This window comes from Pleurodeles waltl, chromosome 2_2 (genome assembly GCF_031143425.1).
Source record: "Pleurodeles waltl isolate 20211129_DDA chromosome 2_2, aPleWal1.hap1.20221129, whole genome shotgun sequence".
Classification (NCBI taxonomy): Eukaryota; Metazoa; Chordata; class Amphibia; order Caudata; family Salamandridae; genus Pleurodeles; species Pleurodeles waltl.
In genome coordinates this window covers 432247031-432264191 of record NC_090439.1, presented here as the reverse complement: position 1 = coordinate 432264191, position 17161 = coordinate 432247031, and positions in this window count along the sequence as shown.

Below are 17161 nucleotides of genomic sequence, written 5' to 3'. Positions count from 1 at the left end.
TGATGATCCGCGTATTGGAGCAGGAAGACTAGCGCTGGCAGGACATGGAGTTCCAGCTCCATGGTGCCCTCTTTCCTCGTGGAGTGTGTAGAGGGGAGCGCTTTCCCTTTGAAATGGCTGTTTCCGCCGTGTTTTTATCCGCGGTGAATCCGCCATGGAAACGGTGGCGGATTGGTAGGTTGTGATACTGTGGGCTGTACATTGTCTTCCGTCTGTCTGTTGGCGGTGACCACCGCGCTGTTTGTCTGTACAGCCGTGGCAGTCAGAGTGTTAAAGTGGCTGTCTTTGTTGGCGGTTTCAGCCACGGTCATAATTCCAATTTTTTTACTGCCGACCTGTTTGTGGTTTTACCGCCGCCTTAACACCGTCCGCCAGGGTTGTAATGACCACCTATGTCTATGCCCATGAACTTCTCCCTCATTGGATTGACAATAGTGTACAATGACAACAATGGCAGGCCACCCACTATTGCAATACATACTTGTCACAATGCAATCAATGTGCAGGTAGACGGAGCATCTGCACATGAGTCCACATCCATACCAATTCCTTAAGTGTGTCTGCCTTGTAATGGCACACATATTTAACTCTGTTCATTGTAATGCAAATCCTCAACACCTTGCAATACCCTCACAATCCCAGGGTAGTAGGGTGTCTGTGAGCTACAATGATAACATAGTTGTAACCTACATCTGTTGCATGCAGAAATGTCATGGGTGTGACAATGGTCCTGCCATTGCTACAACCAGAGCATTGCCCTCAGATGGAAAATACATGATCAAACAGTCCCATTTGGAAATGGATGTGTTGTGCCCACAGACAGCTACATGTCAATGCCACATATAGATGTTGCAGGGTGTAGCACCACAGGAGCCTCTGGCCTAGTGCTAGTGGTCCGATGTGTGGTTCTAACTCACCTGTGTGTCTGTGTCATTGTGTGAACGTAGTGGTGTGTCTGTTGCACTGATTTCCACTAGGATGACTAGCTCACTCCTCTCAACTAGTTCATACTGAAATTTGTTGTCCACTCTCAGTGACTATGATTTGACACTAAGCATGGTTTATCATTCTTGCCTTAAAGGTGGATCAGCTCCCTACACGATTGGTGAAGTGGGGGGTTTCGAAGACCCAGATATATCCAGTAAGTGTGATAATGTGTGTCCTGTGAAGTAATCCAGGGTTTGGTGTGAATGAGTCATGTGTGTTGAATAAAATGCCAGATGTGATAATCTGTCCAATAATCAGATATCAATGTAGGCCAGACGGTGACATCATGGCCCATGTTAAAGAGCCCCGAGCACCATCAGAGGGTCACCTCTTGTGAGGCTCATGGGTGCAATGGCCAGCATCATGTATACAAGGTGGTGACAAGCCACAAGTAGGGCCATATGAAACTAAGAATGACAGAGTGCAACACTGTAAGAAAATTGGCAGTGGCGCACGCCATCATTCTCAAAACACAGGGATGCACCCACCATATTGTTCCTAATTTGGTGCATCCCTGTATTGTTATGAAGGTGGAGGACTGGGCTTACAATTGTCCCCCAGCATAGTGCGCCATCTTTTGCACTCCATGTATGTTACAAGTATGTGGAATGTAATTGGCTTGCATGCAGGTCAAGGGCCAACATGTGATGGCATGGAAGTGGGTGTGAAAGGAATATAAGTGGCAGATCCCGTATTGATAGGTGTCTACACCTGTACGCATGAATGCAGATGTGATTAACCTATGGATACCAGCTTCCTAGTTAGCAGCCTACCTAATATATGGTCTGCTCCCTGACTCCATGTATAAGTGGTCAGGCCTTGATGGATGACCAGGTCTGTTGAGATGATGGATAGCATGGCCATTCCCAATGAGGCTCTGGGGGAGAGGAATACCAAATTTGTAGGTAGATGAGATGTTCACAGTGTAGGTAACAGTCATGTTGATCAGGCTTGCATGTATACCTATCAGCTATGATCCCTTATGTTTAACTACAGCATCCCATCCTTCCAATGACATGTCCAAGTTCATGGTGTTGTACGTTTGGAAATAGACACAGATGATGAGGAAATTTGGGCCTGATCTACGTAAAGTTAGCGCTGCGCTTGCAACATTTTACTAAGCAAAAGTGGTGCACACTTCCAAAATGTTGGTTCATTTTGAAGGTTTGCATCGATTTGCATCAAAAATATGATGCAAAGGCAGCGTTAACGTTACATTTATCAGGGCCTTTATCTTTTCTGGAATGTGAGTTGGAGTGCATGTGTAATTAGATGTAGCAGTGTAAGCTGGTAATCTGTACAGACCCCACAAAATGCTGGCACTGATTTTTTCTTATCTCCATATTACAGCTGCCAACATGACCAATGACGAGCACAGTGATTATCAGAAGAGGGCAGTGAGGTGCCGCCACATCCTGGTAATGGAGTCTGAGTACAGACGCATGGGTCGACATTTCCGTGCAGAGAAGGAAACAGGGGAATGGTGGGCATTCCAACATTGGGCCCCCCTCACTGCCTAAAAAGTCTCAGCAGGCTCCAGCTCATCAGCAGTGCAGGGCGGCACAGCTGGCACCACACCAACAAAATCGGTTGCAACAGTCACCAGAGCAGCGCAACAGCCCACACCACCTGCTGCCATTGGGACACAGTTGCTGCAGGATCTGCCGAGGGATGTGTCCCTCATACTCAAACGTCTGGACAGATTGGATGAAGAGGTTGCTGGGAACAAGAAGATGTTAAAATATATATTTTTTAAACAAAAAAAGGCAAAATTTTGACTTTCTCCTGATCTGCCACCTCCAAGTTCTGCCCCCTCCGTTTTTTATGTTCTGATATATTTTATTGTGAGTTTTAGTGGGTTAGTGTTAGGTTAGTGTAGGTATTGAGATTAAAAAGGATAAGTGTAGTTGGCAGGTGGGTTTTTCTACTTATTATGTGTTAATTTGTGGGTGGGGGGTCATGTTGGGAAAGCTATGTGTTTTCTTTAATCAATAATAAAAACAAAAATACAAAGAAATATATATTTGTTTAGGATTAGTGAGTATATGTGTAGTATTAGTATACATTGTCCTGCATGTGCCTTGTAACTTAAGGGGGTTGGGGGGCAGTGTTTGGAGTGTGGTGTTGAATGTGTAAGTTAAGTTTAGCATAGGGTAGATAGCTTTAGTTGATGGATAAGTATAGGTAGCCTAGGTTAGTTTAGGATAAGGCAGGTTTTGATTATTTTTTATGTTAGTTGACATTTTAATAAACGTTTTTGCATACCCCCATACATTTTGTGTTATGTGTTTGTGTCTCAGGGTCTTCCCTTGAGTGCACAGTGCAAATTGGGGGTTGACCTGGGGATTCTGTCCTGCCCCGAATGCCTATCTTGACATGTGCATCGCCTATTGACAACTGAGCTGTCACCTTGGCAGCAACAACACATCTACTAGACCACGCATCTTTCATTTAGTTTACCCACCACTCAAGATGACGATGTTTACTTTGTATTGGACAGGTAGGTGTAAAACTACAGCTCTCAGTGTTGGGGTCCTGCGTAGGAATGTCGGGAACTGTGGCACATCTGACAACAACCTAAATTGGAACTCAATCCTACAAAACAGACCAGTGACAATCACTAATGAGGTTAGGTACCTCTGTATCACACTAATGTGTTCTACTGGTACTCCTAGCTGACAATAACACCCTTGACTTGCTTTACAGCTATTCCTTCCGTATACAGGGAGTGCAGAATTATTAGGCAAATTAGTATTTTGACCACATCATCCTCTTTATGCATGTTGTCTTACTCCAAGCTGTATAGGCTCGAAAGCCTACTACCAATTAAGCATATTAGGTGATGTGCATCTCTGTAATGAGAAGGGGTGTGGTCTAATGACATCAACACCCTATATCAGGTGTGCATAATTATTAGGCAACTTCCTTTCCTTTGGCAAAATGGGTCAAAAGAAGGACTTGACAGGCTCAGAAAAGTCAAAAATAGTGAGATATCTTGCAGAGGGATGCAGCACTCTTAAAATTGCAAAGCTTCTGAAGCGTGATCATCGAACAATCAAGCGTTTCATTCAAAATAGTCAACAGGGTCGCAAGAAGCGTGTGGAAAAACCAAGGCGCAAAATAACTGCCCATGTACTGAGAAAAGTCAAGCGTGCAGCTGCCACGATGCCACTTGCCACCAGTATGGCCATATTTCAGAGCTGCAACATCACTGGAGTGCCCAAAAGCACAAGGTGTGCAATACTCAGAGACATGGCCAAGGTAAGAAAGGCTGAAAGACGACCACCACTGAACAAGACACACAAGCTGAAACGTCAAGACTGGGCCAAGAAATATCTCAAGACTGATTTTTCTAAGGTTTTATGGACTGATGAAATGAGAGTGAGTCTTGATGGGCCAGATGGATGGGCCCGTGGCAGGATTGGTAAAGGACAGAGAGCTCCAGTCCGACTCAGACGCCAGCAAGGTGGAGGTGGAGTACTGGTTTGGGCTGGTATCATCAAAGATGAGCTTGTGGGGCCTTTTCGGGTTGAGGATGGAGTCAAGCTCAACTCCCAGTCCTACTGCCAGTTCCTGGAAGACACCTTCTTCAAGCAGTGGTACAGGAAGAAGTCTGCATCCTTCAAGAAAAACATGATTTTCATGCAGGACAATGCTCCATCACACGCGTCCAAGTACTCCACAGCGTGGCTGGCAAGAAAGGGTATAAAAGAAGGAAATCTAATGACATGGCCTCCTTGTTCACCTGATCTGAACCCCATTGAGAACCTGTGGTCCATCATCAAATGTGAGATTTACAAGGAGGGAAAACAGTACACCTCTCTGAACAGTGTCTGGGAGGCTGTGGTTGCTGCTGCATGCAATGTTGATGGTGAACAGATCAAAACACTGACAGAATCCATGGATGGCAGGCTTTTGAGTGTCCTTGCAAAGAAAGGTGGCTATATTGGTCACTGATTTGTTTTTGTTTTGTTTTTGAATGTCAGAAATGTATATTTGTGAATGTTGAGATGTTATATTGGTTTCACTGGTAATAATAAATAATTGAAATGGGTATATATTTGTTTTTTGTTAAGTTGCCTAATAATTATGCACAGTAATAGTCACCTGCACACACAGATATCCCCCTAACATAGCTAAAACTAAAAACAAACTAAAAACTACTTCCAAAAATATTCAGCTTTGATATTAATGAGTTTTTTGGGTTCATTGAGAACATGGTTGTTGTTCAATAATAAAATTAATCCTCAAAAATACAACTTGCCTAATAATTCTGCACTCCCTGTATATTTAGGGAAGCATACATGTTTTCTTCATTTGTGACATACTCACTGAATTGCTTGTAGGGTATAAGACCGGCATCAACATTTGTCAAGTTAGGGACCTTGTGTGTAGCTTTGTGCCCCCACAGTCCTGCACTCTTGTACTTATATTCTGTGACCAATGACATGGATACACACACCACAATGACTTAGCGTAGTAGATGGATCACAATACATGAAGACATGCTGATTGTGTATTAGGTGTTTATTTGCAAGTGTTGTAGTGCAATATTTACAATGTCCAGGTCAGTGACCCCAATTGTGAAATCCATACAGTTGTGACACAACACAAGTCCAGGGTTGAGGGACATGTCATGGGACATGCTTGGGAGAAGTGTTGTTAAGTGTGGAGGAATAACAATTGCCAATTTGTGAGTGAGAGGCAATGAGGGATGAAACCCCGAAACCGGTCCTAGGATGCTTGTTTCTAGTCCAGGGAAGACTTGGCCTGGCAGTTTGGGCTGGACTGTTCCCATGGGGAACAAGGTCAAGACTGATTTGCATATGGCTGGGTCCAAACTGGAATGGCATGGGCAGCAAAAAAACGATGGATTTAGGCCCAGATCTCTGTACTGGGGGTGAATGTTTGACATTGTTCAGCATTCCGTCCATCACTTGTTCTTTTTGCATTTGTCACCCTAAGTGGGAAGGGCTTGCCCAGATGTGGGTCCCGTGCTTCCCATGCCGCTGGATTCAAGCTAGCCTGGCTGATGAAGGGTGAAATCCTGAAACCAGTCCTAGGATGCTTGTTTCTAGTCCAGGGAAGACCTGGCCTGGCAGTTCGGGCTGAACTGTTCCCATGGGGAACAGGGTCAAGACTGATTTGCATATGGCTGGGTCCAAACTGGAATGGCATGGGCAGCAAAAGAAACAATGGATTTAGGCCCAGATCTCTGTACTGGGGGTGAATGTTTGACATAGTTCAGCATTCCGTCCATCACCTGTTTCTTTTTTTCATTTGTCGCCCTAAGTGGGAAGGGTATGCCCAGACGTGGGTCCCGTGCTTACCATGCCACTGGTTTAAGCTAGCCTGACTGATGAGGGATGAAACCCCAAAACCGGTCCTAGGAGGCTTGTTTCTAGTCCAGGGAAGACCTGGCTTGGCAGTTTGGGCTGGACTGTTCCCAAGGGGAACAGGGTCAAGACTGATTTGCATATGGCTGGGTCCAAACTGGAATGGCATGAACAGCAAAAAAACAATGGATTTAGGCCCAGATCTCTGTACTGGGGGTGAATGTTTGACATTGTTCAGCATTCCATCCATCACTTGTTCTTTTTGGTCAAGTGAGAGGCAATGACTGTCCATAGCAGACAGGACAACAGTGTGTGGGTGAGGAGTGCACAATCCAACTGTGCTAACACATGCGTGATCTCAAGCATAGAACAAAGGAGAACACTGCCCAAGTGGCATGGGCTGGTCCTACTGGGAACTCTTTTGAGTGAAGCCGATCTGTTCCACATCTTCATCCTCCGATGTGTGTGGTGTCTCCTCTGCCCTTGATGGTGGTAGTGGGGAGGTAGAGGGGGGGCACACACATTTCAGTTGTTGAAGAGGTAGAATCCCAATTCCTGGTAGCTGCCATTTGTGGAACAACATATGGCATCACTGCAGCAAGGAGAAGCTGCTGATTTTTCAGGATAGCAGCAACATCCCAGTGGTAGGCAGCCATGTCTGCCCTGAGGGAGGCCACTTCCCGGTGCCTGGAGTCTAGCTTGTTTTCAATCATGCTGCTGCGAGTTTGGGAGGGCAGTTGTTGTGGCCTCTCCCTCATGGTAGCTGCTATGTCCCTCAGACACTACTGGACTCCATGCATTGAGGAGTGTGTGCCTCGTTTGTCTGCTGTATGTTCATTGGCCATAACGAGGCATGTGTGCATTCCCTCTAGGCTGTCTGCCACGGTCTCCATTCCCACCCGCACCTGCTTGGCCAGCTCCCGCTGGTCCCCTACCACTGTCCTCTCAAAACTGTTCCCTGGGTCCTCGGAGTCGTCAGCTGCATTGGTTCTGGCAGGTTGTGCTTTGGGGTGTTGGGTGGGGCATCTGGGATGGCTGTTAAATTGTGTGTCCTTCTTGCAACTGGAGGTGGTGTCTGGAGGGATACCAGGACTTTTTGGAGGTTCTCTTGGCTGATGGCTGTCAGCTGGTCATCCAGGTCATTATGGAACTCCAGGATAGGCAGAACAGCAGGAGAGCCATCATCCTCTGCAATGAGATGGTGTAAAATCAATCATTCAATGTCGTGGCAGTTGACATGTCACGTCATTGACTATTGGAGGCTCATTGTCAGCTTATTTCCCAAACATTGTTCCAGTACATCATGGTTGCAGTCTATCAGCCCTTTTCCCCACCTAAGTATCACATGAAGTGAAGCTTCGGTGGCACAGTTGGCTGCATCATATTTACTATGTGTGATGTAAATCATTTTGGTGGCTTGACCCCATCTTGTCATTGTGGACCCTTCCTTTGCATCCATTTGCATGGTAGGGCCTTGCAATGGGTGTTGCAGTGGTACAGCCATAGCAACACACATTTCAATATGCCCCTGTCCCGGTTTTACATGTTTCACATACACCAGGCCGGTACTGATACCTTATACCACCCCAGGGATGACATTATTAAGACACTATGCTGTTGTTTCCTTTGATTGCTCTTCATGTTGATGTATGTGTATGTGTGCTACATTGCACAACACACATGGACCTAACAGATTTCTAATTCAGTTTCTGTCTGTGCTGGAAGGTGCCCCATCCTACACAACTATGATCTACCCCTCAATGCAGCCATCTGTGCACTATGATGCAAGAGATGCAGCATTGCGGTAATGCAGCTAATTTGACACAGGCACAGGGGTGAACGCAGGGATGGCCAGCATGGGTATTGTTTGTTGCTGTGTACATCATTTTCTACATGACAGTGCCTGATGTACAAAGTTGATGGACATAGCCAGCTGACTGAAGTAGAACTTGGGTCTGGGCCTTGAGCTAGATTGATGGTGATTTTGCAGGTAGTTATACTGGTGCGTACATGGACCTTCATTACAAGTCTGGCAGTCCTTGCCATTGTCAAAATGACCACCGCCAACAGCGCAGGTGGTAGTGGCACATGTAGTCCATGGGGAATGCCCCATGGGCCAATGGCCTGGCAATGGCAGGTTGCCGGCAGCTTACAGACTGCCAATGTCACCTGTCTTGTGACACCAGACCAGCATTATGATCAGCGATACCCTCCAGGTATGTTCCTGCATTTCCAACAGCCTTTGCATAGTGGTGAAACCCCCATGTAAAGGTTGGTGGTGATGTGGTGTGGTGTGCCCATGGGTGCCCCTGTACAGCAAATGCACCTGGCATGGGCAGTGCAGGGGGCCCAATGCTAAGCCCCTTTGCTCTCAAGACTGGCAGTGACTCTATTTGGTCCATCAACAATCAAGTAGTAACTGCCCCACAGAGCTACCTTAAGGATTCAATGTATTGTGTGCTGTAAGATGCAGCACATGTGTTTTGATAATGAGACAAGGCAGTTGCAAGGTGTTTCTGCAAGGGACACCATCATGACGTAACCCCAGGAATGGTACTGACTGACTTCCTAGTCTCTGATGTCTTGGTCGTGTTGATAGGATTTGTTTGACTATATGCAAAGATGTTGTCATGACACAACCAGAGGCACAGCCATTACACATGACTTCCATCCTATGTGCTGCATATGTACATGTAGGTATTTAGCCCTGGTGATTAACATATATCCAGGTTGTGTATGTGTTGTGGTGCATGGCACTATCAAGGTGTATGTAGATGTGTTGCTTACATTTGAATGGTGCAACTTGATTCATGTGCAATGTGTCCCTCTGTGGTCCTTCGACATGCATTGAGTGTGTCCTATGTGCCTCCCCTTTTTTGCACTTGACAATTTTGCATTATTTTCCCCCATGCAACTTACCCTGCATTTGTGGTGTTTCCTGGTAGTCTGTGCTGTCCTTCGATTCCAGTGACCAGTTGCTCAGGGGTGACTGCTGCAACCATCTCTTCCATCTCATGCAGGTCCTCTTGTGGTACTAAACTTACATCTCCAGTTTGCAGTGCTGCCTTCCTGTTCCTTGCCATTTTTTTCCTTTGTCCTACGCTTGCAATCATGCCAGCATTTCTTGAACTCAGTTACAGTTCTCCTCAGCTCTGCCACACTGTTGATCTTGTCAACTATCTGCTGCCAGATTGCCTATCTCCTGCCAATTGGCAATTTGGAGGTGATGAAGCGTTGCTGTTGGTGCTCTGTCACCTCTCTTACAAGTATTTCATGCTCCTCCGCACTAAAACAACACTTGCGCTTTTTCTTCTCCCTCCCCTGGGACTTGTGTGTGTCCTATTTGCTGGTTCATGGTTGATTGGGGTCACCCTGGGGTCTCTCCTGGCTTTCTGGGTCCATTTTGCCTATCCTTTGCACTGTTTTCTTCATCAGCATCTGAAGTTGATGCTAATGCGGTTAAAGATGTTGGTTAGCCATTTTGTGACATATTTACATGCTGTAAAACAGGTTAGAGTTATTTTTGCGGCATTAACGTCATTTTGCCTTACGACAAGGCGCAATGGTTAACGTCAATTTTTTTTTACTCAAGCCAGTTTTTAGCACATTGTGCATTATGGTATAAATATGACACCTAGACAGCGCAAACAATCACGCAAACCAGCGTTAAGCACTTTGACAGAAAGATGCGTCTGCGCAGTGTTGCGTCAAAAAGTATAAATAAGGGCCTATGTTTCTTCTGCTTTAGTCACTCTGCTCCTCCTAAGTGTGGGGAACAGAAAGCAGTGTGGTCAGTAGGCCTGGTACTGTGAGGGCCCAACATCACAAGGTGACTCAACTAAGGCTTGGGGACTCCTCTGGCAGTGAAGGAAGCCTCTTCACGATTGACCATCTGTATAAGAGTGTTAAAATCTGAAAGTACTTTGTTTGCACTTAATGTCCCTTTGGGGACCCAAGGCTCAACACATTTCATAGGGGTGATATCCTAATCTCACATGGACCTTTTCAATGCAGCAGGTACTCCTGACCCTAATGTCACTCCTATGGTGAGGGAAACATAGCACAGAAATTTCTTTTTTTTGGTACTAACTCCATACAAATTTGGCCTTTTTCCATCAAGATTTTTGCTTTCTGGTCCTAGTTGCATTCTTCAGCCACCAACATTAATCTTGATGGGCCATCTAACTCCCACAATATTGTGTGATGTTTGCTGTTGCCATATTGTACAGTCTTTGCCACTACTGATTTGTCCTCCTGAAAAGCAGCTGCCTTTGGGGAGTTTCTCTCCTACCCTTTTAGTCACCAGACCTGCTAGCAGCACCCCAAGGTCTTACACCATGCTGTGAAGAAAAAAGGTTAGCGCCAAAACCAACATTACAGCATATGTCTCATGTGAGTCATCCTTTGCTGAACTATTAGACATGGCATCATTGGCATAGTCTCCCCTATCTTTTTTGACTCTGCTTCCTATATTTTGATTGTGTCCTGTACTCTGTTTTTGCTGTTTTTGGTACTCTGGGTACTTTACAACTGCTGACCAGCACTAAAGTGTTCCTTGTGTAAATTGTATGTGAAATTGGCTTTTTCAGGATTGGCATGTTTGATTTACTACTAAGTCCTGAGTAAAGTGCCTAGGGCCTGTAAATCAAATGCTACTAGTGGGCTTGCAACATTGATTGTCCCACCCACATAAGTAGCCTTGTAAACATGGCTCAGACCTGCCACTGCTGCGTCTGTGTGTGCAGTTTTAACCTGCCAACTCGACCTGGCAAATGTACCCACTTGTCAGGCCCAAACCTTCCCTTTTTGTACATGTAAGACACCCCTGATGTAGGCCCTAGATGGCCCCATGGGCAGGATGCAGTGTATGTTAAAGATGGGACATGTACTGATGTGCTTTACATGTCCTAACAGTGAAATACTGCCAAATTCAGTTTTCACTGTTACGAGGCCTATCTCTCACATAAGTTAACAAAGAGGCTGCCTTTAAATAACTTTTACAAGCAGTTTACCTTTGGAGTTTGCGGTCTCTGAACTCACAATTTAAAATTATATATTTTGGTAAAGTTGGTTTTTAAATTGTCTGTTTGAAAATGACACTATTAGAAAAGTGGACATTTTCTTGCTTAAACCCTTCTGTGACTCTGCCTGCTTGAGTATTCCATGTCTGGGTCAGACTGACAGTTGGGCTGTTTGTGAATCTCCACTAGACAGTGACACAAAGGGTACTAGGGTGTAGCCTGCATATCCCGATGGGGCATCTGGGCTAGAGTGGAGGGAGGAGTGTTCACTTACACCTGAATGGGCTGTGCCTGTCCTCACACAATGTAGTCTCCAACCCCCTGGTGTGGGTCTGGAGCTCTCACACAAGCCAGTCTCTAACCTCTTGGTGTGTGTCTGGAGCCAGGCCGGGACAAAGCAGAATCTTGTGAACAACAGAAAAGTTCCTTTAAAGTTTGCCTACTTCAAAGGCAGGAAGGGCTGTTATTAGTGGACCCAAAACTCCAGATCTTTAGATTTACTTCTGAAACCAAGAGGAACCTCTGCCAAGGAGAAGAGCTGAGGAGAAGTGCTGCCCCTGCCTGTAACTGTGCTTTGTGTGGCTCCTTCTGCGTGAGTAAGGGGACAAAGACTAGACTTTGTGTTATGTTCCTACTGAAGAATCTTCAAGGGCTTGGACTGAGCGTGCTTCCTGTTTTGAAGTCTCAGGGCCATCAAAGACTTCCTCTGCCAGCACCTGGACTCTCTGCTGAGACTCCTGCCCTGACAAGTGGTGCCCTATCCAGTCCCTGAGTTCTTGAAAGGTGAAGTTGGTAGAACAAGGACTGAAATCCATGCACAGGTAGCTGTTCAGGGAAAATTTTAACTCACCACCTGCAACACAGCTGTAAAAAAAGACACTCCACTCACCTGGTGACGGATTTTAATGCATCACCTGCATCGTGGTTGGAGAAACAACCAGTTGCAGCTTGTGAAAATGACGCAAACCACCCGCAGCGCAGATTTCCCTCACCGTGCTGCTGGATTTCTCACGCATCATTGCTGGGCATCAAAATCATCGTGGATCCGAGGTGCCCTGTCAGGAAAGCTACACATTGCCCTCTCACGTGAGAGAGAAACTAGGCATCGCCTTCCTGACCGGAGAAGAAACAATGCACTGCCTCACTTGCGAGTAAGGAATCGGTGCATCGCTGACTTTTTCAATGCATGCTTGCCCATGTGGCTTTATTTATGACGGAAACCAGGTACTTTGTGTGAAAACAACATTTCCATTATTTTCTATGGTGTAAGACTCTTTTTACTTTAAAAAATCATAACTTGACTTGTGTTGGATTTTTGAACTTTTGGTCTTGTTTGATTTAGATAAATATTGCCTATTTGTCTAAACTGGTGTAGTGTCCACTTTGAAGTGTTTTCACTGCATTACTGTGTGTGTTGGTACAAATACTTTACACATTGCCTTTGAGATAAGCCTGACTGCTTGTGCCAAGCTACCAAGTGGGTAAGCAGGGGTTATCTTAAGTGATTATCTTGCTTGCCCTGATTAGAGTGAGGGTCCCAGCTTGGACAGAGTGCAAACTGACTGCAACTAGAAACCCAATTTCTAACAACAACCAATTCTTCTTTCTCCTCTTACACACTTTAAAGAAACTTCCTGTGGTATTTGGAGCACAAGGACTGCCTGTTGTCTCTTTCTTCCATATAAGAGCATCTTTCTATTACTTGGAATAGATGTGCTGTTAATCAGTTTAAACAAATTTCACCCCATCCCATTCTGCTAAAAACAGACATCTAGGGGCATATTTATACTCTGTTTGCACCGAATTTGCGTCATTTGTTTTACTCTAATTTGGTGCAAAACGAACTCCATATTTATACTTTGGTGCTAGATCCGTCTAGCGCCAAATTTATGGTGTTAAAGTCATTTTTTGGAAGTGGAGACCTACCTTGCCTTAATGAGATGCAAGGTAGGCGTTCCCGTGCAAAAAAGGACTCTATGGCCTTTATGCCATATTTAGGGACATATTTATACTCTGCGGTATATTTATACTTTGTCTGCACCGAATTAGCGTAATTTTTTTTTTTACTCTAATTCGGGTCAAAGCTAACTCCATATTTATACTTTGGTGCTAGACCCATCTAGCACTAAGGCCGTGATGTATACTTTTTTGTGCCGCATTAACATAATTGTTTGACGCAAAAGTGGCGCAAACGTACAAAATATTGTCCCTTATTAATACTTTTTGCTGCAGAACTGCACTAATTCAGTTTTGCACCAAAAAGATAATCACTGGCTTGCACCATTTCTGTGCACCAGCCGGGCACCATATTTATGGAATGGTGCAAGCCGGTAAAAAGGGTAGGCTAGAGTAAAAAAAAAATGACTTTAGTCGGGTGGGGCTGGCAGTATAGAAGAAGAGGGTTTAGCACCAAAAAATGACTTTAGGCAGGTTAGAGTAAAAAAAAATGACTCTAACCAGATTAACGTCCTTTTATGGTGCAAAACCTACCATGCCACATGACTCCTGCCTTAAAAAAGGCAGGAGTCATGTCCACCACCCCACTGGCCAGCACAGAGGACAGGGGTCCCCTGGGCATGGCCATTGCATCCTGTGCCATGTATGGGGGCCCATTTCAGGGCCCCTTATGGCACTTTCAAAAATAAAATGCAATCTTACCTGCACTTACCTGGGATAGAGTCCACCATCCTCTGCAGTCCCTCTGGTGTGGGTCGGGGTGCCCCTGGGGCGAGCACCTGAGGGCTTATTCCATGGTGTTCCACCATGGAAATAGGCCCACAGGTCCCCTAATGCCTGCCCTGCCCAAGGCTTCAAAAAATGGGGAAAAGCAAGCTTTGTCCCATTTTTTGACCCCTCCTCCCTCCCTTGCACCATTTTTGCATGGGAGAATAAATATGGCATTAAGGCCATAGGTCATTTTTTGCACAGGAACGCCTACCTTGCATCTCATTAAGGCAAGGTGGGTTTTCACTTCCAAAAAATGACTTTAACTCCATAAATTTGGCGCTAGATGGGTTTAGCACCAAAGTATAAATATGGAGTTGGTTTTGCACCAAATTAGAGTTTAAAAAAATTATGCTAATTCAGTGCAAACAGAGTATAAATATGCCCCTGAGCGTCAAAAAATGACACTAATCTGGTTAGTTATTTATTTTAACTCTAACCTACCTAACATAATTTTCTTTTTTACACTAGCCTACCCTTTGCACCGGCTTGCGCCATTCCATAAATATGGTGCCCAGCTTGTGCTAAAAAATGGTGCAAGCCAGTGCAAAACTTTTTGGTGCAAAACTGTGTTAGTGCAGTTTTGCACCAAAAAGTATAAATAAGGCCCCTAATCTCTTCTTCACTGGCCAATTGTTTCAGAGGGTCTTTAACCTGCCAGCTGAGCAGCTGAGTTATTCGCTCAGGAAAATATGGCAAATTTATGTGTACATAAATTAACTTCTGAAAGTTTAAAACATTCTTATAATAAACGTTTTTGACCCAGGAATTTATGGAAGATGACACACCAATGAATATTATTCCTTCTGCTACTCAAAGTTAGCTTTAAGCACACTGTAACCAAAGTGCAGACCAGTTTAAACAATATTGATTATCACTACTGCAAAAACGATGGCATTTCATTTTGGATTCTCAATTGAATGACAAACCTTTACTAGTTCACAACCAATTTATTGTGTGCCCTATCTATTTTGTTACTGTTTGAAGCATCCAGGCTGAATTCAATTGTACACATGCGGATGCATGCAGAAAAAGAGAGAGATCCACTAATAATATGACTACAGTCAAACATACAGATGTCTGTCTAGAAAAGAGAGATAGTTAACTAGTCATACAGGTTACTGGATGATGAAATAGTCCAGCTAATGATTTAGATAATGAGAATGCACATGAAAGTTATCATGTTCCTGTATGTGGATACTTGGAATTAAAAGGGGGAGAGAGATAAAAAAATGAAGAAGAATTGATGGGCGCATCTTCAGAAATTGCTTGTAAGGCTTGAAAAGGAAATCATGAGCATGAATGACTGAATCAAGTGCCTACTATTTGCAACTCTGATATAACCAATAGTGACAAACACAATCTGTCACAGGTGTTATGTCAAGACTGCTTACCCATCTTCTCAGCCTCAAACAAGTCTACAGAGTGCTGAGGCAAATGGTGGAAAGGTGGCTAATTATTTCCCTCCTCTTCTGTGAATACAGAACCTCAAAGGATGAGATGCAATAGCAGATGATGAGCATCAACCATCTTCCTTTTATTCCTTTGGTCTCCAAAGACCAGAAGATAATTGTGATAGGGTGACTAACACTATAGCATTACTTCCCATAAGCTTCTCTGTGAAACACAACTGACCATAGAGCATGCAACCTCTCCCCTCTCTCCAATGATGGGATCAGTGTGCTCAGGAATGAATCAGAAGGGGAGTCAAGAGTAGGGTGGGAGACATTGACAGAGGCTAGATATTTGAAATTAACATTTATATGTGGGAAGGTACTGATGAGACATTGATGAGGGTGGCAGAAATCCAGGTAATATTTGAAATGTATGTCAGTGTTACAGAGAAGGTTGATGGAAAAGGTAGTAGAAAAACAGGCATTTTTCTTCTTTTTAAATGAAATATATGTTGCAGGGCAATCTCTAAAGGTGGTGACGGCAACTGATAAAATTGGAGGTATGATCTTTATGCATTTAGAGTTCTGCAGGAGGTTAGGACTGAAAGAGGATGCAGGACAAAGTACTGGAAAACTGTGATGCTTTGCAGGAAGCCCTATTTTCCATCAGTCCATATTTAATAACTGCATCCCACTTCAAAACTGAGCCATGGTATGACATTTGGGGATGGGACAACAGGGAGAATTTACAACTTAGCTATATTCAAGAGGATGTTTTCACTTTTCAGTGCTGAATGTCATAAAAAGCAAATGATTTATCTCACATTGCATATGATGTTACCTGGAATCCCTGGGTGAAAAACATCTTCATTGTTGGCAGCTAACCAACTATAATTCTATGAGGCCTATTTACAAAGACATTAATGAGTAAGTGAAGTACTACTCTTGTGTTACTTCTTCTCCAACTCTTAAATAACTTTCAAAATTGGTCCAAAAGAATCTGAAGGGCAGATGTATAGACATTACATGTTGCGAGTCTCTAATTGCGATTCATTGCTATTCACAATTAGACACTCACAAAACAAAATGTACAAATGTGTCTCAGACACATTTAGCGATTCTCAATGGGGTCACAATTGACCTACCTCATTGATATTCATGAGGTATGTCGCAATTTGCGACTCCATTGGGAATAGCCGCACACACAGGGAAGGTGGCCTGCTGGGCTAAACAGACCACCATGTCTGTGATATCATATTTGATTTACTGGTAAGACCCTAGTAAAGTGCACTAGAAGTGCCCAGGGCCTGTAAATCAAATGCTGCTAGTGGGCCTGCAGCACTGGTTGTGCCATCCACATAAGTAGCCCTGTAATCATGTCTCAGACCTGTCTCTGCAGTGTCTGTGTGTGCAGTTGTAAACTGTATATTCAACTTGGAAAGTGTACCCACTTGCCTGGCCTCACCCTTCCCTTTTCCTACATATAACACAGCCCTAAGGTAGGCCCTAGGTAGCCCCATGGGCAGGGTGCAGTTTATGGTTAAGGGAGGACATATAATAATGTGTTTTATATGTCCTGACAGTGAAGTACTACCAAATTAGTTTTCCCTGTTGCAAGGCCTATCTCTCTCATAGGTTAACCTGGGGGCTGCCTTTAAACATGATTAAAGCATAGCTTCCCTTTGGGAGCAGATAAACA